The following is a 17,876-nucleotide window of genomic DNA, read 5'->3' as shown; positions in this document are numbered from 1 at the left end:
GTGGGACAACTAGGTTACCTTCTGCTCTTGGCAGGAGGGCGGTACTTACTTTGGTTTCTCTTCATAACGCACAAGTCTTTCGCCTTTTACTAAAGACTTCCGTGGAGAGGAACACCAATGAGTTGAACTTATTTTTGTCAGGCTCTGCTGTTAGGCCGAGCCTTGTGCATTTGTGAAAAGAATGAAACACAGTGCTTGGGTTAGTGCGCTGAGCCACTGCTATGCCTGATTGAAAGAACTGCAAGTGAGATGAGTCCTATGGTCGGCCTCTGAAATCAAACTGTGTCACGTTGTGGCCTTTGTTTTTTTGACTGTGATCTTTTGGATGAGCGTAATCTGATTCCCCTCACTGATATTTCCCTTTGTTTATGGAAGGAATGTGTCCTCAAGATTCCTCCATTATTAGCATCCTTGGATTTCGTGCTTTCAAATGGTTGCAAGGCTGTATTTGCTTTCTCAGCAGGAGAAACTTCTTGCCAAGGGAGGTTGACGTCAAAGACACTGAACCATCTGTGGACCATGAACTGGAGTGCTGTGTCTAAGAATGGCCTCCTCTGTCACTGTCTCGTCCAACTCATACTTACCTGGCAGGGAGATACCATGATCAAGAAGGTGGTTCACCCAGAGCGAGGCTCATTGCCATTGCTCCGGTTGTGCTGACCCCGCGAATTCCCCAAATGTGGGAATCTCGACTGCATAATTTCTGGTAGTGGGGATCGCGCTCGCCTTCCCTGATTGTCATGTTGAATGAATACGATTCCCCATGTGGAGATGGACACCCCACAAGCTGCCCATTTCTGTTCGATGACTGTGTGAGATTGTGGCCTCGGCTTTCTCATGCAGTTTGTCCAGACAAGTGAAAGTGATGCTTTGCAACAGCAGTGTGTGTTGTACGCTGTGAAGCGTTGATCTGAGTAATGCCAAAAGCCCGTGATCCCAATGGCCATCAGAAGGGTGTAGTCTTTTGGATGGTCTGAATCTGATTCTCCTCACTGTTATTTGCCCTTGGTTGTGGAGTAAATGTGTTCAGAAGATTCTTCCGTTATCAGCGTGCTCATATTTCAGGCTTTCGATTGTTCGCAGGGCTGTGTTTGGAGAGGAACACCAATGAGTTGACGTTAGTTTAGGACAGCTTTTCCATTTGGCTAAGCATCCACAGCATCCAATGCCTCATACAACTGCACCATGACAAGTGAGAACCGTCCCAGGAGGTTGTCTCTGGAAGCAAACCATTGGGGATCATCGCTTCTCGGCCTTTTGGCTAAGATCAAGTGGTGGAAGCAGAGAACTACTATATAGTGAGTTCCAACGGTGACGGGGCAATGGCCGCGTACGAGCAGCAGATTCCAAAGTTTGGGCTGAGGTACACGCTATGGTTCCGGGCAAAGACAGGAGAGGAGAAAGTGCTGTCAAGAGTGTTCTTTGGCAAAGAAGTCATCATCGGACAACTGCACTTGAAGATCGAGGAGGTTTGCTGCATTCTGTGGAACCAGCAGGAGAACAGTTTCGATGTAACCCTGTTTGACGATTGCACCTACAGAAGAGTGGCTGAAGACTGCAGAAGAGAAGCTGGGGTGAGCCCGTTATCCTGCTACACGGTTGTAAATCTCGACAGACCGAACTTCAGACTCGTGTCAGTACACATGTACAACCCTTTTGTTGCTGATGAAGCCCTGTTCACTTTTTTGGGCCAGTATGGCGATGTGGTGACAACAGCTCGGCACATTAAGGACCCCCTTGGATTCTGGACCGGGCGGCGTCAGTTTCAGGTGCTGCTGCATGAAGACCCGAATGGACCAGATGGTCAGCACACCCCCTGCTGTTTTTAGCCTTGGGGATCGTGGATACCTTTTCTACCCGCGCCAACCAGCTTTTTGCAGGAAATGCAGGCAGTCCGGCCATAACGATGCAGGCTGCGCTGGAGATCGCTGCCGTTTCTGTGGGCAGACTGGACACTCAGCCAAGGACTGCACGGTGCAAAAAACTTGCCATGGATGCGGTGAGTCCGACCACCTGTTCCGGAGCTGTCCTGGTCGGAAGAGAACATTTGCAGAGGTTGCCAAACCTACTGGTGTCCTTCATGGAGAAGTGGTGGAAAAAGCAGGGCATTCCCAGGAGAGCCCAGCACAAAGGGGAGCAGGTGCGATAATTTCAGAGAGAGGAGTTGGTACAGTGCTTCGTGTAGAGATCGAAGCAGATGTGGGGGCTCAAGTACCACTACGCGTGGGGAGGTTTCCTTGCCCACACCTGTAGTATTTTCCTCATCAAAGCCAGGGGCACGGAAGGTCCGCAGGTTTTCGGAGACGGCAACCCAACGGAGAACGGAAAGAATGAGGAGGGGCATGGCAAAAATCCAAGAAGGAATGCAAGGATGGGCCGGGCAAAAGGGAGGTTTGAGGTGGGACTGAAGGCAGGGGCAGGGCGGCAAGGAGAGCTGCTGTGAAGCAGAAGGTGGAGGCCCAGGTCAACATGTTGGGGAGGGTTTAGGACAATTTATGGGGGACGCATTTGCCATGCTAACTGCAGGATTGGGACTAGAGTTTGACCTCCCTGCGGGCCTGCTCATGCTGGAATCCCCTTTGGGAGAAGACGCATATGATGGGCCCAGAAGACCATCTAATTCCCCCAACACAGTGCCATTTTCCTGGGCTGAAGAGATGGATAGGGACGAATTTTGCTCTTAAGAGTCCTGGATTTTGATTTAGAACTCTTTTTTTCTGTATGATGGGTTCAGTAAAAGTTCTGTCTTTAAATGCAAGAGGAATGAGGGACTCAGTGAAAAGAAGGGTTGTCTATGATTTTGTGAACTCTGCTGCAATTTGTTTTGCAAGGGTAGGGTGAAAGGGACATCAGGAAGTGGGGGAAGCATGCTGCCCTGGGAAGATGGAAAGGAGGTTAGGCTGGAGATGGGGAGTTCCTAAGGTCCGGGGACAATAGTGTTGTGCTGTTTCTTTAGGTTAAGAACATCATAGACAGGTTTCTCTGTGCGTGCAGATACTTGTAATTGTATGTATTTTTAAATGCATGGTGTGGGGTATTCGTGAAAATGGAAAGTTGTAAATGTGTATAAATTTTGATTTGTGTAAAGAATTTTCATAATAAAAAATTTTTTACAAAAAAATCTGTTCTTATCAGTTTAATATCTGATATATCCTCTATATGAGGATAACTTATTAAGCAGATTTTTAGCATTGGGAGATGAAAAAGGAGCTTGCTTCATTCACTCCACGCATTGACCCAGTATTGCTGGGAACGGTGCACCCTTCAAAAACATTGTTTAAAACAAAATCCATGTATACTTCTTACTGATTCCCCCTCTAATGTAAGGAAAACAAATTGGACGATATCGCCCTCTGTAACATGTTGGAATGTCCTCTTCATCATATGAAAATGGGTGTGGCTGTGGGAATACCTTCTTTAAACATGTTAGTGGGTGTGGCTTGGGATCTGGAACACGGCACGTCATCCGAGGCTCACCATGAGATATCGGAGTGGGACAACTAGGTTACCTTCTGCTCTTGGCAGGAGGCGCTACTTACTTTGGTTTCTCTTCATAACGCACAAGTCTTTCGCCTTTTACTAAAGACTTCCGTGGAGAGGAACACCAATGAGTTGAACTTATTTTTGTCAGGCTCTGCTGTTAGGCCGAGCCTTGTGCATTTGTGAAAAGAATGAAAAACAGTGCTTGGGTTAGTGCGCTGAGCCACTGCTATGCCTGATTGAAAGAACTGCAAGTGAGATGAGTCCTATGGTCGGCCTCTGAAATCAAACTGTGTCACGCCAGGCCTTTGTTTTTTTGACTGTGATCTTTTGGATGAGCGTAATCTGATTCCCCTCACTGATATTTCCCTTTGTTTATGGAAGGAATGTGTCCTCAAGATTCCTCCATTATTAGCATCCTTGGATTTCGTGCTTTCAAATGGTTGCAAGGCTGTATTTGCTTTCTCAGCAGGAGAAACTTCTTGCCAAGGGAGGTTGACGTCAAAGACACTGAACCATCTGTGGACCATGAACTGGAGTGCTGTGTCTAAGAATGGCCCCCCTGTCTCTGTCTCGTCCAACTCATACTTACCTGGCAGGGGAGATACCATGATCAAGAAGGTGGTTCACCCAGAGCGAGGCTCAGCCATTGCACTCCGGTTGTGCTGACCCCTGCGAATTCCCCAAATGTGGGAATCTCGACTGCATAATTTCTGGTAGTGGGGGACTGCGTTCGCGCTCCCTGATTGTCATGTTGAATGAATACCAAGCGATTCCCATGTGGAGATGGACACCGACAAGCTGCGCATTTCTGTTCGATGACTGTGTGAGATTGTGGCCTCGGCTTTCTCATGCAGTTTGTCCAGACAAGTGAAAGTGATGCTTTGCAACAGCAGTGTGTGTTACGCGCTGTGAGCGTTGATCTGAGTAATGCCAAAAGCCCGTGATCCCAATGGCCATCAGAAGGTGTAGTCTTTTGGATGGTCTGAATCTGATTCTCCTCACTGTTATTTGCCCTTGGTTGTGGAGTAAATGTGTTCAGAAGATTCTTCCGTTATCAGCGTGCTCATTTCAGGCTTTCGATTGTTCGCAGGGCTGTGTTTGGAGAGGAAACACCAATGAGTTGAAGTTAGTTTAGGACAGCTTTTCCATTTGGCTAAGCATCCACAGCATCCAATGCCTCATACAACTGCACCATGACAAGTGAGAACCGTCCCAGGAGGTTGTCTCTGGAAGCAAACCATTGGGATCATCGCCGGCCTTTTGGCTAAGATCAAGTGGTGGAAGCAGAGAACTACTATAGTGAGTTCCAACGGTGACGGGGCAATGGCGCATCTGAGCAAGCAGCAGATTCCAAAGTTTGGGCTGAGGTACACGCTATGGTTCCGGGCAAAGACAGGAGAGGAGAAAGTGCTGTCAAGAGTGTTCTTTGGCAAAGAAGTCATCATCGGACAACTGCACTTGAAGATCGAGGAGGTTTGCTGCATTCTGTGGAACCAGCAGGAGAACAGTTTCGATGTAACCCTGTTTGACGATTGCACCTACAGAAGAGTGGCTGAAGACTGCAGAAGAGAAGCTGGGGTGAGCCCGTTATCCTGCTACACGGTTGTAAATCTCGACAGACCGAACTTCAGACTCGTGTCAGTACACATGTACAACCCTTTTGTTGCTGATGAAGCCCTGTTCACTTTTTTGGGCCAGTATGGCGATGTGGTGACAACAGCTCGGCACATTAAGGACCCCCTTGGATTCTGGACCGGGCGGCGTCAGTTTCAGGTGCTGCTGCATGAAGACCCGAATGGACCAGATGGCCTAGCACACCCCCCTGCTGTTTTTAGCCTTGGGGAGATTGGATACCTTTTGCCAACCAGCTTTTTGCAGAAATGCAGGCAGTCCGCCATAACGATGCAGGCTGCGCTGAGATCGCGGCCGTTTCTGTGGGCTGATTGGACACACAGCCAAGGACTGCACGGTGCAAAAAACTTGCCATGGATGCGGTGAGTCCGACCACCTGTTCCGGAGCTGTCCTGGTCGGAAGAGAACATTTGCAGAGGTTGCCAAACCTACTGGTGTCCTTCATGGAGAAGTGGTGGAAAAAGCAGGGCATTCCCAGGAGAGCCCAGCACAAAGGGGAGCAGGTGCGATAATTTCAGAGAGGAGTTGGTACAGTGCTTCGTGTAGAGATGAAGCAGATGTGCACAAGTACCTTGCCCACACCTGTATTTTCCCTCCTCATCAAAGCCAGGGCACGGAAGGTCTCGCAGGTTTCGGAGACGGCACCAACGGAGAACGGAAAGAATGAGGAGGGGCATGTAGCAAAAATCCAAGAAGGAAGCAGGGCAAAAAGGGAGGGTTTGAGGGTGGGACTGAAGACGGGGCAGGGCGGCAAAGGAGAGCTGCTGACGAAGCAGAAGGTGGAGGCCCAGGTGAAAAGGTTGGGGAGGGTTTAGGACAATTTATGGGGGACGCATTTGCCATGCTAACTGCAGGATTGGGACTAGAGTTTGACCTCCGCTCATGCTGGAATCCCCTTTGGGAGAAGACGCATATGATGGGCCCAGAAGACCATCTAATTCCCCCAACACAGTGCCATTTTCCTGGGCTGAAGAGATGGATAGGGACGAATTTTGCTCTTAAGAGTCCTGGATTTTGATTTAGAACTCTTTTTTTCTGTATGATGGGTTCAGTAAAAGTTCTGTCTTTAAATGCAAGAGGAATGAGGGACTCAGTGAAAAGAAGGGTTGTCTATGATTTTGTGAACTCGCGTCATGCTGCAATTTGTTTTTGCAAGGGTAGGGTGGAAAGGGACATCAGGAAGTGGGGGAAGCATGCTGCCCTGGGAAGATGGAAAGGAGGGTTAGGCTGGAGATGGGGGAGTCCTTAAGGTCCGGGACAATAGTGTTGTGCTGTTTCTTTAGGGCGTTAAGAACATCATTCGTACAGGGTTTTCTGTGGGTGTGCAGATACTTGTAATTGTATGTATTTTTAAATGCATGGTGTGGGGTATTCGTGAAAATGGAAAGTTGTAAATGTGTATACATTTTGATTTGTGTAAAGAATTTTCATAATAAAAAATTTTTTACAAAAAAATCTGTTCTTATCAGTTTAATATCTGATATATCCTCTATATGAGGATAACTTATTAAGCAGATTTTTAGCATTGGGAGATGAAAAAGGAGCTTGCTTCATTCACTCCAAGCATTGACCCAGTATTGCTGGGAACGGTGCACCCTTCAAAAACATTGTTTAAAACAAAAATCCATGTATACTTCTTACTGATTCCCCCTCTAATGTAAGGAAAACAAATTGGACGATATCGCCCTCTGTAACATGTTGGAATGTCCTCTTCATCATATGAAAATGGGTGTGGCTGTGGGAATACCTTCTTTAAACATGTTAGTGGGTGTGGCTTGGGATCTGGAACACGGCACGTCATCCGAGGCTCACCATGAGATATCGGAGTGGGACAACTAGGTTACCTTCTGCTCTTGGCAGGAGGGCGGTACTTACTTTGGTTTCTCTTCATAACGCACAAGTCTTTCGCCTTTTACTAAAGACTTCTGTGGAGAGGAACACCAATGAGTTGAACTTATTTTTGTCAGGCTCTGCTGTTAGGCCGAGCCTTGTGCATTCGTGAAAAGAACGAAAAACAGTGCTTGGGTTAGTGCGCTGAGCCCTTGGTTGTGGAGTAAATGTGTTCAGAAGATTCTTCCGTTATCAGTGTGCTCATATTTCAGGCTTTCGATTGTTCGATTGTTAGCAGGGGTTTGGAGAGTGGAGAGGAACACCAATGAGTTGAATGCCCCACGTTGGGCTAAATTTCTTTTGGCAAGGTATTAACCTGAGATGAATGTGCTTTGCGTCAGACCAATGTTCAAGTTGGCCTCAAAGAGCATTACCCAACCTGCGGCTTGAAATCACAACAGTTTTAAGAAGTGTGTGCCTGGCTAGCTCAGTCATGAGAGACTCTTAATCTCAGGGTCGTGGGTTCGAGCCCCACGTTGGGCTAATATAATTTTGGCAAGGTATTAACCTGAGATGAATGTGCTTTGCGTCAGACCAGAGTTGGAATAGGTCTCAAACTCACGATTCCACAAGTCTCACAGTCTCCTGATTTCCTGATTGTTGAAACTAGCATCATCTGTCACATGCGTTTGACCAGGCACACACTTCTCAGGGTCGTGGGTTCGAGCCCCACCTTGGGCTAAATTACTTTCGGCAATGTATTAACCTGAGTTGAATGTGCTTTGCGTCAGACCAATGTTCAAGTTGGCCTCAAAGAGCATTACCCAACCTGCGGCTTGAAATCACGACAGTTTTAAGAAGTGTGCCTGGCTAGCTCAGTCGGTAGAGCATGAGACTCTTAATCTCAGGGTCGTGGGTTCGAGCCCCACGTTGGGCTAAATTACTTTTGGCAAGGTATTAACCTGAGATGAATGTGCTTTGCGTCAGACCAATGTTCAAGTTGGCCTCAAAGAGCATTACCCAACCTGCGGCTTGAAATCACAACAGTTTGTAGAAGTGTGTGCCTGGCTAGCTCAGTCGGTAGAGCATGAGACTCTTAATCTCAGGGTCGTGGGTTCGAGCCCCACGTTGGGCTAAATTTCTTTTGGCAAGGTATTAACCTGAGATGAATGTGCTTTGCGTCAGACCAATGTTCAAGTTGGCCTCAAAGAGCATTACCCAACCTGTGGCTTGAAATCACGACAGTTTTAAGACGTGTGTGCCTGGCTAGCTCATTCGGTAGAGCATGAGACTCTTAATCTCAGGGTCGTGGGTTCGAGCCCCACGTTGGGCTAAATTTCTTTTGGCAAGGTATTAACCTGAGATGAATGTGCTTTGCGTCAGACCAATGTTCAAGTTGGCCTCAAAGAGCATTACCCAACCTGCGGCTTGAAATCACAACAGTTTTAAGAAGTGTGTGCCTGGCTAGCTCAGTCGATAGAGCGTGAGACTCTTAATCTCAGGGTCGTGGGTTCGAGCCCCACGTTGGGCTAAATTACTTTTGGCAAGGTATTAACCTGAGATGAATGTGCTTTGCGTCAGACCAGAGTTGGAATAGGTCTCCAACTCAAGATTCCACAAGTCTCACAGTCTCCTGATTTCCTTATTGTTGTAACTAGCATCATCTGGCACATGCGTTTGATGGGCGGTACTTACTTTGGTTTCTCTTCATAACGCACAAGTCTTTCGCCTTTTACTAAAGACTTCCGTGGAGAGGAACACCAATGAGTTGAACTTATTTTTGTCAGGCTCTGCCGTGAGGCCGAGCCTTGTGCATTTGTTAAAAGAACGAAAAACAGTGCTTGGGTTAGTGCGCTGAGCCACTGCTATGCCTGATTGAAAGAACTGCAAGTGAGATGAGTCCTATGGTCGGCCTCTGAAATCAAACTGTCACGTTGTGGCCTTTGTTTTTTGGACTGTGATCTTTTGGATGAGTGTAATCTGATTCCCCTCACTGATATTTCCCTTTGTTTATGGAAGAATTGTGTCCTGAAGATTCCTCCATTATTCCTCCATGCACACGACCTCTTATATGCGTGTCTGACGCTCTGCCAACAGGGCCTCGTCGGCTGCTGCTTCACATCACCAGCGTGAAACGCAATGTATTTGACACATAAGAGTTCATCTTATGTGTCAAAGAGCACCTGCTCTTCATCTCATCTCCATCACCTTCTTTCCCTCTCCTCATCTAGTCCCGCATCTCTGCTCAAGCGGCCGAAGAACATTCACAGATGTATTTCTGATACTTTCTCAAATCTCAAGCATAAATCCCAGAGCGTCTACATCCGCACTGGAAAAAATAAAGATGATACATCCAAGTTAATTAACCAAACAAAAGCACCACTTTGCGTAGTCAGAGGTTCTTTCTCTGGTGTTGTTGACATCTTTAGAGTCAAGACCCCTTTAAACACAGGATGCGCTCTCTGATGCTCAGTCTCATTGTATTCCACTCAGAAGGTGACAGTGTAATTGCAGCCTAATGGTACTTGTGTGGGCAAAGGCACAGAAAGTTGTCAGAGAGTGCGTTGAGCTGAAGAGGTGCTGCGACGAGCTGGAGCCCCTGCTTTGATGCTGGAAATAATCCTCATCCATCCTTCCACCGCTCTGATCTGAGCACGCAGGCTGTCGAGAGGCTGAGATGAGCCAAAGAACAAGTAGAAGCTATTCCCAGACTTTTCTCAGATGACGGGCTTAATGATCAGAAACAAAAATAGTGGAAACACAGTGGGAAAGCACGATGGCATCTGAGAACAGCAGGGGCCAGATTTGCTCCGACCGCCTCTGAAAGGCGTCTCGGTGTCTTGCTTCTTAGAGTTGCAGAATATAGTTGTTGTTTTTCGGTCGCCTGGTGTACTAAGAATGTATCGAAATTCATCAGGAACAAACATGTTTTCTCAAGCAGCTCCATGCAGTGGAAGGGCCTCTTAATAATACGTATAGGGGCAAGAAATACACAAGAATTAACGGAAAAAAATCACACAAAACTCTAAATGGTTGACTTTTGGTACAGTTTAGAGCATGGTCCCAAGAGAGTCATTTTTAAGTTGACATGTGTTACATAAGCCTTCCAAATGTTGTATTTCTATGACAAACCTACTGCGAGGGCTGCTTTGTCGAAGTTTACCCAGTATAAATGTGCTAAATGTGTGCTATACTGCTGGGTGTGTTTTGAGCATTTTTAGCCCTCAAAAACAACTTTGTGTTCATGGCAAAGAGTGCATCGACATGGCAACAGTTATTTGGATAACTTTTAATAACTAAGGTATTTAGATTATTCTGACCAAATGTAAAGTCTATCTGATGATTTACATAGGAGGAGTTTGTGAAGAAATGAAGTGAAAAATCACATAAAAATCAAAATGGCCGACTTCCAGTACGGTTTAGACAAGACGTAGAAATGGGGCTGCCTAATTTAATATTTGTAGGGGGCGCTATTGAGCCGAATTGTCATTTTGAACCATTAAAATCATATCAGGTAACTACATATTTGACTTTAAATGTGTGCGCTGAGTTTAGTTAAGTTTTGAACATATTACATTAGTTTATTCGTTCACGGCGAAGGATCAAACTCCGACGATGCTCCAACTCGCCTCCCTTCAACGAATTCTTAAAATAATACAGGGAAGAATTATCTAGTTTTTGAGAAGGATCTAATTAATCTGCAAGGAGAATGGAATAAAAGTAGAAAACATGTAACTTCCTGTTGCCACTAGGTGGCGCTATGACTATAATTCAAAATTATCATATGAATGTCTTCAGGGTCAGTATGTCATGATAGACGAGAAATATCGGACGGATTAGATAATGTACGGCCGAGTTAAAACAACTTACATTTTAATGGTGAATGGTGTTTTTTGCCGCTGCTCTAAACGCACAGAGTTCAATATTTGTTCAATCTTTACCGTCGCATCGAAAATGCAGAAGGTTATGTTTTGATTGCCGTGTATTTATTTATTTGTATGCGTGTTACTCGCATAACTCAAAAAGTATTACACCGAATCGCATGAAATTTGGTGGGATGATTGGTTAATATCCGGGGACCATTTGATTAGATTTTGGGATCGATCGGGTCAAAGGTCAAGGTCATGAAAAGGTCAACATCTTCTTTTTACCATAGCGCGATCAATTTGTATCCAATTGGCATGCAACTAATGCCAAAATGTTCATAATTCAATGCCCAATCTTGTAATATGCGAAGGTATGCGCTCTACCGAGTGCCCGTTCTAGTTTGATAAGATTTGACCGCTAAGGTCTGAAGACCATACTGCCCGGCTTCAGAATGAATCAGATTTAAGATTGAGCTATTGATTACGGCACGTTTAGGGATGCCATGTGGACATACTGTATGCTACCAGTTTGGTGAGGATAAGTTATGTGTCTTTACATATTAAGCCACAGCCCTTAGAAGTTCATTAGTCCATATCTTCTAAACACAATGAGATATCAACAAGCTTTTGATCATTCTTGATGACATTGATCGAATAAATAATCACAGAAAGTTGTGTAAGAATCGAAACCAGCGTTTAGGAGGAGATTGAAGAAACATGTTTTTTTTACTAAATAAAAAATGGCGGAAAATCTGAATAGGCGCGTCTTATGACTATCATTTTCTTTTTTGTGGAGCAGGGGGACGTGTGCCAAATTTCAAGCCAACGAACATAGTTTGGAAAAAAGTGTGGGCTTTTACAACTCAAGGGGGCGCTATAGAGAAACATGTTTATACCCAAATGTGAAACCTCAATATCAAAATGTCCACCACTCCTAATATGCATGTAAAATGTAACAACTTTTGGGATTTAATAAAACCTCACAAAACACTTTAATTGCTAGAGAATAATAATACTGCCTAAACCTAAGTGTTGTATAGTGAACAGTTATTAAAGATGAATATTGTGGCACCATCTTCATGTCGACCACTTGAGAAATACTGATCCGTTAAATTATTACATTGACAATGAAAGAAGTAAAAATTGTTCGCTAGCCTTACCGAACTAAACAGAGCGGTTTGACTTCTTTTCACTTATTCTTTTTTCTGTTCTATTTGCTGTGAGAAACATAAAGAAACACTTGTCTCACCTGGAGGTAGAATGAGTGTGGGCCCATTATCTGTGGGACCGTTGGGGCTGTAGATCAGTGGGAGCAGAAGCCTTTCTGTCTAATCTCTCTCTGGGCCGACACACACATACATCACTAACAATATGCAGATTAAAACATGTTCATGGGGGAGCCGGAGCACTTTCACGGAGGCTTTTATCTATAGTTCAAGCCTTTGTTGGTGCCTTGTGGGGTAGCGGATCGAATGTGACCTTTGCATTGATCTCATCCAGCAACTGGTGCTGATCCATTGTGTGAAACCTGGGGGAATTAAGCAATTATAATTGCAGAGAAAAGCATGCTCCTCCCTCTGAATGTGTTAACTTTACTAAAATATGGAACCCGAGGGATCAATAACAATAATCAATCAGGATTTAATTCCAAATCAAACCTAGAAAGAAGAAGAACCTTTTGAAGACCGATTCTACCTGAGGAAAGGGACACGCGTTGTCCTGACGACAGTCAGCAACCTGAACCATGCATGGTGATCAGTGGCGGCTGGTGAATTTTTTGGGGGGGGGGGGCGCAGTTTAAATATCACTCAACAATGAGAAGAAAAGAGGTTTTGAGTAGAATATTGTAAAAAACAAAGCTTTATTTCAAGAACACACCGTGCTCAACACTGTCCAATAACAACTATCAACACACTGTAACTTTGGGCATGAGAGGTTCAGAGCAGCTTTAAGGAACATTGGGCTGGGTTTCAGAGGTTTACAAAATAAAAGAGGTTCAGAGCAGAATAGAGTCAGAAAGAGATGCAGCACATGTTACATTGGGTGACAGAGCAGACCCACTACTGTAAAGACAAGTAGCCTCCTCTCTTTAAAATGGTCACTTTCCTCTCTGGTTAAAGTCAATCATGTCTGTAACCAGCCTGTTTCCATTATTCTTGCGGTAATGTGTCTGTTTTTCAGAACTTCTTCGTTGTGTTTTCGATGCCAGTTCGGTCTCCTTCTGCTGACTGTAAACAGGGTTAGCTTCAGGCTGTTAGCGAGTTAGCTCCATGCTCTTAGCTAGATAACTGCGGCAAGATTCGTGCTTTACACTTGTCTGCAGCTCTTTAGATCCCTCACCCCGTTGTAGTCCAGAGAGTTTCAGTCCCTTTGGAACAACAGACAGGGGAAATTAAACAGCGCATTACTCACTGAGCCTCCAGCTAACCAGCTCCGTTAGCTACCTGCTCCCGTAGCTGCGTGGAGCTCTCTGGGCTGAGGGAACGATACGTCTCTGATCTGCCGAATAGTCCAGTCACGTGAAATAATAAAACGATGTCATTGGCCAACGAGCGCACATTTTTGCGACCCAAGATTCACGTTTCATCCGCCAATGAGAAGCCGGTCCTTGCCGAAACGACTGAAGTATTTTCTCGATGCCATACACACACGTTAGATCGCCTCGAAAAAGGGGAGGGGCTTCTCTCCGTGATAATGGCGATATATTATATTTTTTCACATTAACTTAAGTGGTTGTTGACAGGCTGACGGTCTCCCACACACATTTAGCGCGTCAACACGGTATATTTACTATTTAAATGATTTGGCATATAATGTTTTTTGACAGGATGTTTTTTTTTTCCATCTACAAATTTTAAGAGGGGCGGCGCCCTAGCGCCCCCTATGGACGAACCGCCACTGATGGTGATACGAACAACCCTGCACAAATACACACATTAGGATGTTATAAAGCAGGGGTGCTCACACTTTTTCAGCATGCGAGCTACTTATAATTAGGGCTGCAACTAACGATTATTTTGATAATCGATTAATCGGTTGATTATTCTATCGATTAATCGATTAATCGGATAAAAAAAACAAAAAAACTTTAATTTTCAACCCTTTATTCAAAACAGGGTCCGTACGGTCATGGAAAACCTGGAAAAGTCATGGAATTTCTAAATGGCTATTAGCAGGCCTAGAAAAGTAATTGAAAAAAATAAAATCCCAAAATATTTGGAAAAGTAATGCAAATGTGTTTTATTCAAATTTTAATTTACACGGTATATATACGGTATGCTTTGGAATTCTCATTGTTAGTTTAAAAACTACATCTTCTCACTTTGTCACGTAGACAGAGTTTTCACAAAATGTTTAATCATGGAAATTTGGTTTAAAGTCATGGAAAGGTCCTGGAGATCCACTGGTCACCATGGTGATGAACCGTCACAAACAGACTGACAGCTCTCCTCTCCTGAGCAGTGGTCCCCATGTGGACCCGGACCGGCACCCTGAACAATATCAGAGACGCGTTACGATTTATTATTTTTTTCACTCTGCCCGCTGCCGTTGAGATTGCAGTGAGACGCGGAAAAAATGTGAAGTGGTGCTCATCGCAATAAAACATCTTTGATGGACGTGTCGTGTCTCGGCCAATCAGCGTTCAGATGTCCACAGCGTTTGGGAAGTTAGGTTAGCTTGAATGTTAGTCCGCTACATCTGCTGCCGTCACGTTGCACGGTGTATCGATACTAACAAAGTACCAGTACGTTCAAAACGATGTGATTTAGCATATTTTTAGTCTCGATACTTCATTAAAAGAGCGATCAGAGCTCACGCGCTGTTCCACTCCGTCAAATGTTGTCTGCACGCGCAGCGCAGCGCAGCGCACACGGCGAGTCGTGGTTTATCTCCGTTGTCTTTCTCCATGGAAAAATATGTTCCGCTATCCGCCACGGAATAAATAACCACGTTTTCTACGTTATACTCTTGTGGAAATGCCACACACGTGACATGTAGCGCCCTGGTGTCTGGGTTCATAACGTCACCCGGAGGCGCACTCAGCTCCGTGAATGTCTCCGACGACGTGAATGACTTCCGCATCCAGCGCCACGTGAGCAGCAGCAGCCAATTAGATTCATCAATAGAGGAGCAGCTCAGCGCTGATTGGCTCTAACAAAGCAGCATTATGCTCTCTGCTCTCCCTCCGCTACGCTCTTGTTTCTCCTGCGCCGCTCTGCGCTCAACTCAACTTTTTTTATACTCCGTGACTTATTGAGCACCGTAATAATCGCGCGACACAACGAATCGATAATGAAATTCGTTGCCAACTATTTCAATCATCGATTTTCATCGATTGTTATCGATTCGTTGTTGCAGCCCTACTTATAATATGTTTTATATATATATATATGTATTTATTTTAGGGCTGTCAGCGTTAACGCGTTAATCTATGCGATTAATGTGGCAACTTTGTTTACTTCCGGTGTTCGTTGAAGTTTTTGCACTCCCCTGAGTGTCAAACAGCGGCAGTGCGGTTTGACACTGTTTCCGTTTTTAAAACAATTATTTCTCCGCGAAAATACGGAGCAGAAATCAGTTTAAACTCCTGGATGAATCAGTCGGGTTTCCTCCTGCGCTCTGCTGCTCGGATTCATGGGGGGGGGGGGGGGGGGGCGCGGAAAGAACTCGTCACACGAAACCTTCACCATGATTTGTCAATCCTTTTGTCTGTCAACATTTTGCGAAAAAAACAACCACTAACTGTTAGGGGTGAGCAAGGCAGGAACCCAAAAGCAGCACAAGGAGTCTTTCTTTCAAAAATCAAAAAGGTTTCTTTAATTGTTTTCTGAGCAGAACCACAGTCTGGCAACAGGAGAGAAACTAACGATCCAACAAACATCAAGGGGTGTGAGGGCAGTTTAAGTAGACAGCGTCCTAATTGGCGATCAGTCCCAGCTGCTCCGGCAATCACCGCCCAGGGGAGGGAGGAGACAGCCACACCCTCTTGGTGAGCCCTAGACAGACAGGGTAAACACCAGGGGCGTGTCTAGGGGGTGGCCAGGGGTGGCACGTGCTACCCCTGGAATCTGATTGGCCACCCCAGGTGCCACCCCATATGCTAAACTATGATTGGCTATCTGCCCACGGAGGCGGGAACGTTTGAATTGTGTGACTACCGAACTTTCATTTTCAACCGACAAGAAGACATCAAGAAGACATCAAGAGATTGCGGCTACTCGCTCCTGAAAGATGTGAGTAGCTAGAATTATTGATAACAGTTACACATAATGAGTCAGTGGTTTAAAAAGTTTGAACTGTAATAAGCTAAAACGTGTTTGATTTTCACGATATGTGGTGCAGGTCTGTCATCATCGCGACTGTCGACAGTGTCGACTGACTCAGCTTGCTGCCTAGCAAACCTGTCCAGGGATTCTTAGCTCCTGAAAGATGTGAGTAGACTTATTGATACACATGTGTGAATGGTTTAAAAGCTAAAACGTTTTCCCATCTTATTTTATGATTTCCTGACTCAGCTTACTAGCAAACCTGTCGTCATCATTGTTTGGTTATTGTCAACGATGCTAACGCTAACGCTAATGCTAACGCTGATGCTAACGCTAGCTAACTTAACGTTACAGTATGTAAATCTGTCTTGTATCTCTTCTAACTTTGTAACATTAGACCTGAGTAAGTTTTGCATGTCACATTCATTCATGCATTCATAATTAGGCTAAATGTATTGTGCAAGATATAGTGACATGCATCATGACATGCGACTATTACAGTATGAAAAGAAATCAGAACATTCAGGGATTCTTCAAAAGAAAGAAATCCAAAACAACAGAGCAGGACAGAGCAGCAGAAGCCAGCAGTGCTAGTCAGTCTGAGGATGAGAGCCAGCTTGACTCTGCTAGGGATGTACAGCAGGAGCCTCCAGCTTCAGCTGTACACATGGGTATGTAAAATCCTGATAGTTCCAGATTTCTCTTTAGTAAGCACTTATTTGATTGCCTTGATAATATCAATGACATTGTGGTTAATTGCCAGACATTGAAACTAAAGTTGACACTAACTTCTCAATTAGTGTAGAAGTGCAATAGTCATTATTTCATTTTAGTCATCTGGGTTGCGTAACATACCACTTAGCCTACTTACAAAAGGCTGATTTTATTATCATTCTGATGACAACGTATGTGTTTTGTAGACTCAGACAAGGATACTGGTGATGAAGGCCCTTCATCTTCACTTGCACATCAGGGTATGTAATGTATGCATCTTTATAAAACTATCTGCTATGACTTGAGATGTTTCACTTTTGCTATACTTATAGTGGCTTATACTGAGATTCAGGGCAAAGCCCTATATTAACAATACAGGTGTGAAAAAGCTAAATATGACTAATTTGACATACAAATAAATTGATACAACTGTTAAAATCCCTATATTACTTCAGGTGTGTCAAGTCAGCCACTCTCTGACAATGACACTGACACTGAGAACCATCCAGCAGTACCTGCAGGCCATGCAGTGACACGTTGGATGGTGATGCAGCAGCCCTTGTGGCCCCACCTGGACCTCATGGTATGCCTTAATATTTCATATGAAATATATTGTACTTAATTCAATTCTTTCATCTGTACTAATGCCCCAATGAGCACTTCTGTCCCAACAAGTACATGACACTGATCCAATTCTCATGCTTTTGTCACTTTCAGATATTTCACAGTCAAGAGCAGCAGGTCCCTCTCAGCCTCGTTTAAAGGTTTTCCAAGAACCCTCCAAGGTGAGAAGAGGAGGCGTTCAATCCAGTGTGGTTTAACCACAATTCCTGGCTTGAATACTCACAAAGCAAAGATTCAGCCTACTGTTACGCATGCAGACACTTCTCCTGCCTGGCGCCAGAATCTGTTTTCTCCTCAGAATCAGGCTTTTCACACTGGAAAAAGCAACGACAAAGATGCTGGCTTTAAGTTGCATGAGAAATCTGAGTCTCACATTAATGCCATGTTTGCTTGGAATGAGCACAAGAGGCTATTGCTTACAGATTCTTCTATCTTAGATATGATTAACAAAGAGTACAAA

The 17,876-nt window shown here is 44.8% G+C and overlaps 1 long non-coding RNA gene, 8 other non-coding genes and 2 pseudogenes across 9 annotated transcripts; all 11 read left to right on the top strand.

Annotated features, from left to right (window-relative positions):
• The first annotated feature begins 45 nt into the window (after positions 1–45).
• LOC130199062 (U5 spliceosomal RNA) lies at positions 46–161 on the top strand. The gene has a single exon (XR_008832739.1). It is a non-coding gene; the product is annotated as a U5 spliceosomal RNA (small nuclear RNA).
• A 415-nt stretch (positions 162–576) lies between these two features.
• Positions 577–734, top strand: LOC130199003 (U1 spliceosomal RNA). The gene has a single exon (XR_008832727.1). It is a non-coding gene; the product is annotated as a U1 spliceosomal RNA (small nuclear RNA).
• Positions 735–3,090: 2,356 nt separating this feature from the next.
• Positions 3,091–3,266, top strand: LOC130199035 (U2 spliceosomal RNA; annotated as a pseudogene).
• A 269-nt stretch (positions 3,267–3,535) lies between these two features.
• LOC130199060 (U5 spliceosomal RNA) lies at positions 3,536–3,651 on the top strand. Its single transcript, XR_008832738.1, has one exon. It is a non-coding gene; the product is annotated as a U5 spliceosomal RNA (small nuclear RNA).
• Positions 3,652–4,064: 413 nt separating this feature from the next.
• Positions 4,065–4,226, top strand: LOC130198982 (U1 spliceosomal RNA). The gene has a single exon (XR_008832722.1). It is a non-coding gene; the product is annotated as a U1 spliceosomal RNA (small nuclear RNA).
• Positions 4,227–6,539: 2,313 nt separating this feature from the next.
• LOC130199041 (U2 spliceosomal RNA) lies at positions 6,540–6,715 on the top strand (annotated as a pseudogene).
• A 271-nt stretch (positions 6,716–6,986) lies between these two features.
• LOC130199095 (U5 spliceosomal RNA) lies at positions 6,987–7,102 on the top strand. The gene has a single exon (XR_008832750.1). It is a non-coding gene; the product is annotated as a U5 spliceosomal RNA (small nuclear RNA).
• Positions 7,103–7,809: 707 nt separating this feature from the next.
• trnak-cuu (transfer RNA lysine (anticodon CUU)) lies at positions 7,810–7,882 on the top strand. Its single transcript has one exon. It is a non-coding gene; the product is annotated as a tRNA-Lys (tRNA).
• Positions 7,883–8,007: 125 nt separating this feature from the next.
• On the top strand, positions 8,008–8,080 carry trnak-cuu (transfer RNA lysine (anticodon CUU)). The gene has a single exon. It is a non-coding gene; the product is annotated as a tRNA-Lys (tRNA).
• Positions 8,081–8,636: 556 nt separating this feature from the next.
• Positions 8,637–8,749, top strand: LOC130199085 (U5 spliceosomal RNA). Its single transcript, XR_008832748.1, has one exon. It is a non-coding gene; the product is annotated as a U5 spliceosomal RNA (small nuclear RNA).
• A 7,083-nt stretch (positions 8,750–15,832) lies between these two features.
• On the top strand, positions 15,833–17,330 carry LOC130196241 (uncharacterized). The gene is made up of 5 exons (XR_008832211.1): positions 15,833–16,045; positions 16,155–16,243; positions 16,580–16,749; positions 16,999–17,052; positions 17,248–17,330. It is a non-coding gene; the product is annotated as an uncharacterized LOC130196241 (long non-coding RNA).
• The last annotated feature ends 546 nt before the right edge of the window (positions 17,331–17,876 follow it).

The sequence above is a fragment of the Pseudoliparis swirei genome, chromosome 1 (genome assembly GCF_029220125.1).
Source record: "Pseudoliparis swirei isolate HS2019 ecotype Mariana Trench chromosome 1, NWPU_hadal_v1, whole genome shotgun sequence".
NCBI classification, from domain to species: Eukaryota; Metazoa; Chordata; class Actinopteri; order Perciformes; family Liparidae; genus Pseudoliparis; species Pseudoliparis swirei.
This window is presented reverse-complemented; position numbering and strand designations above follow the sequence as displayed.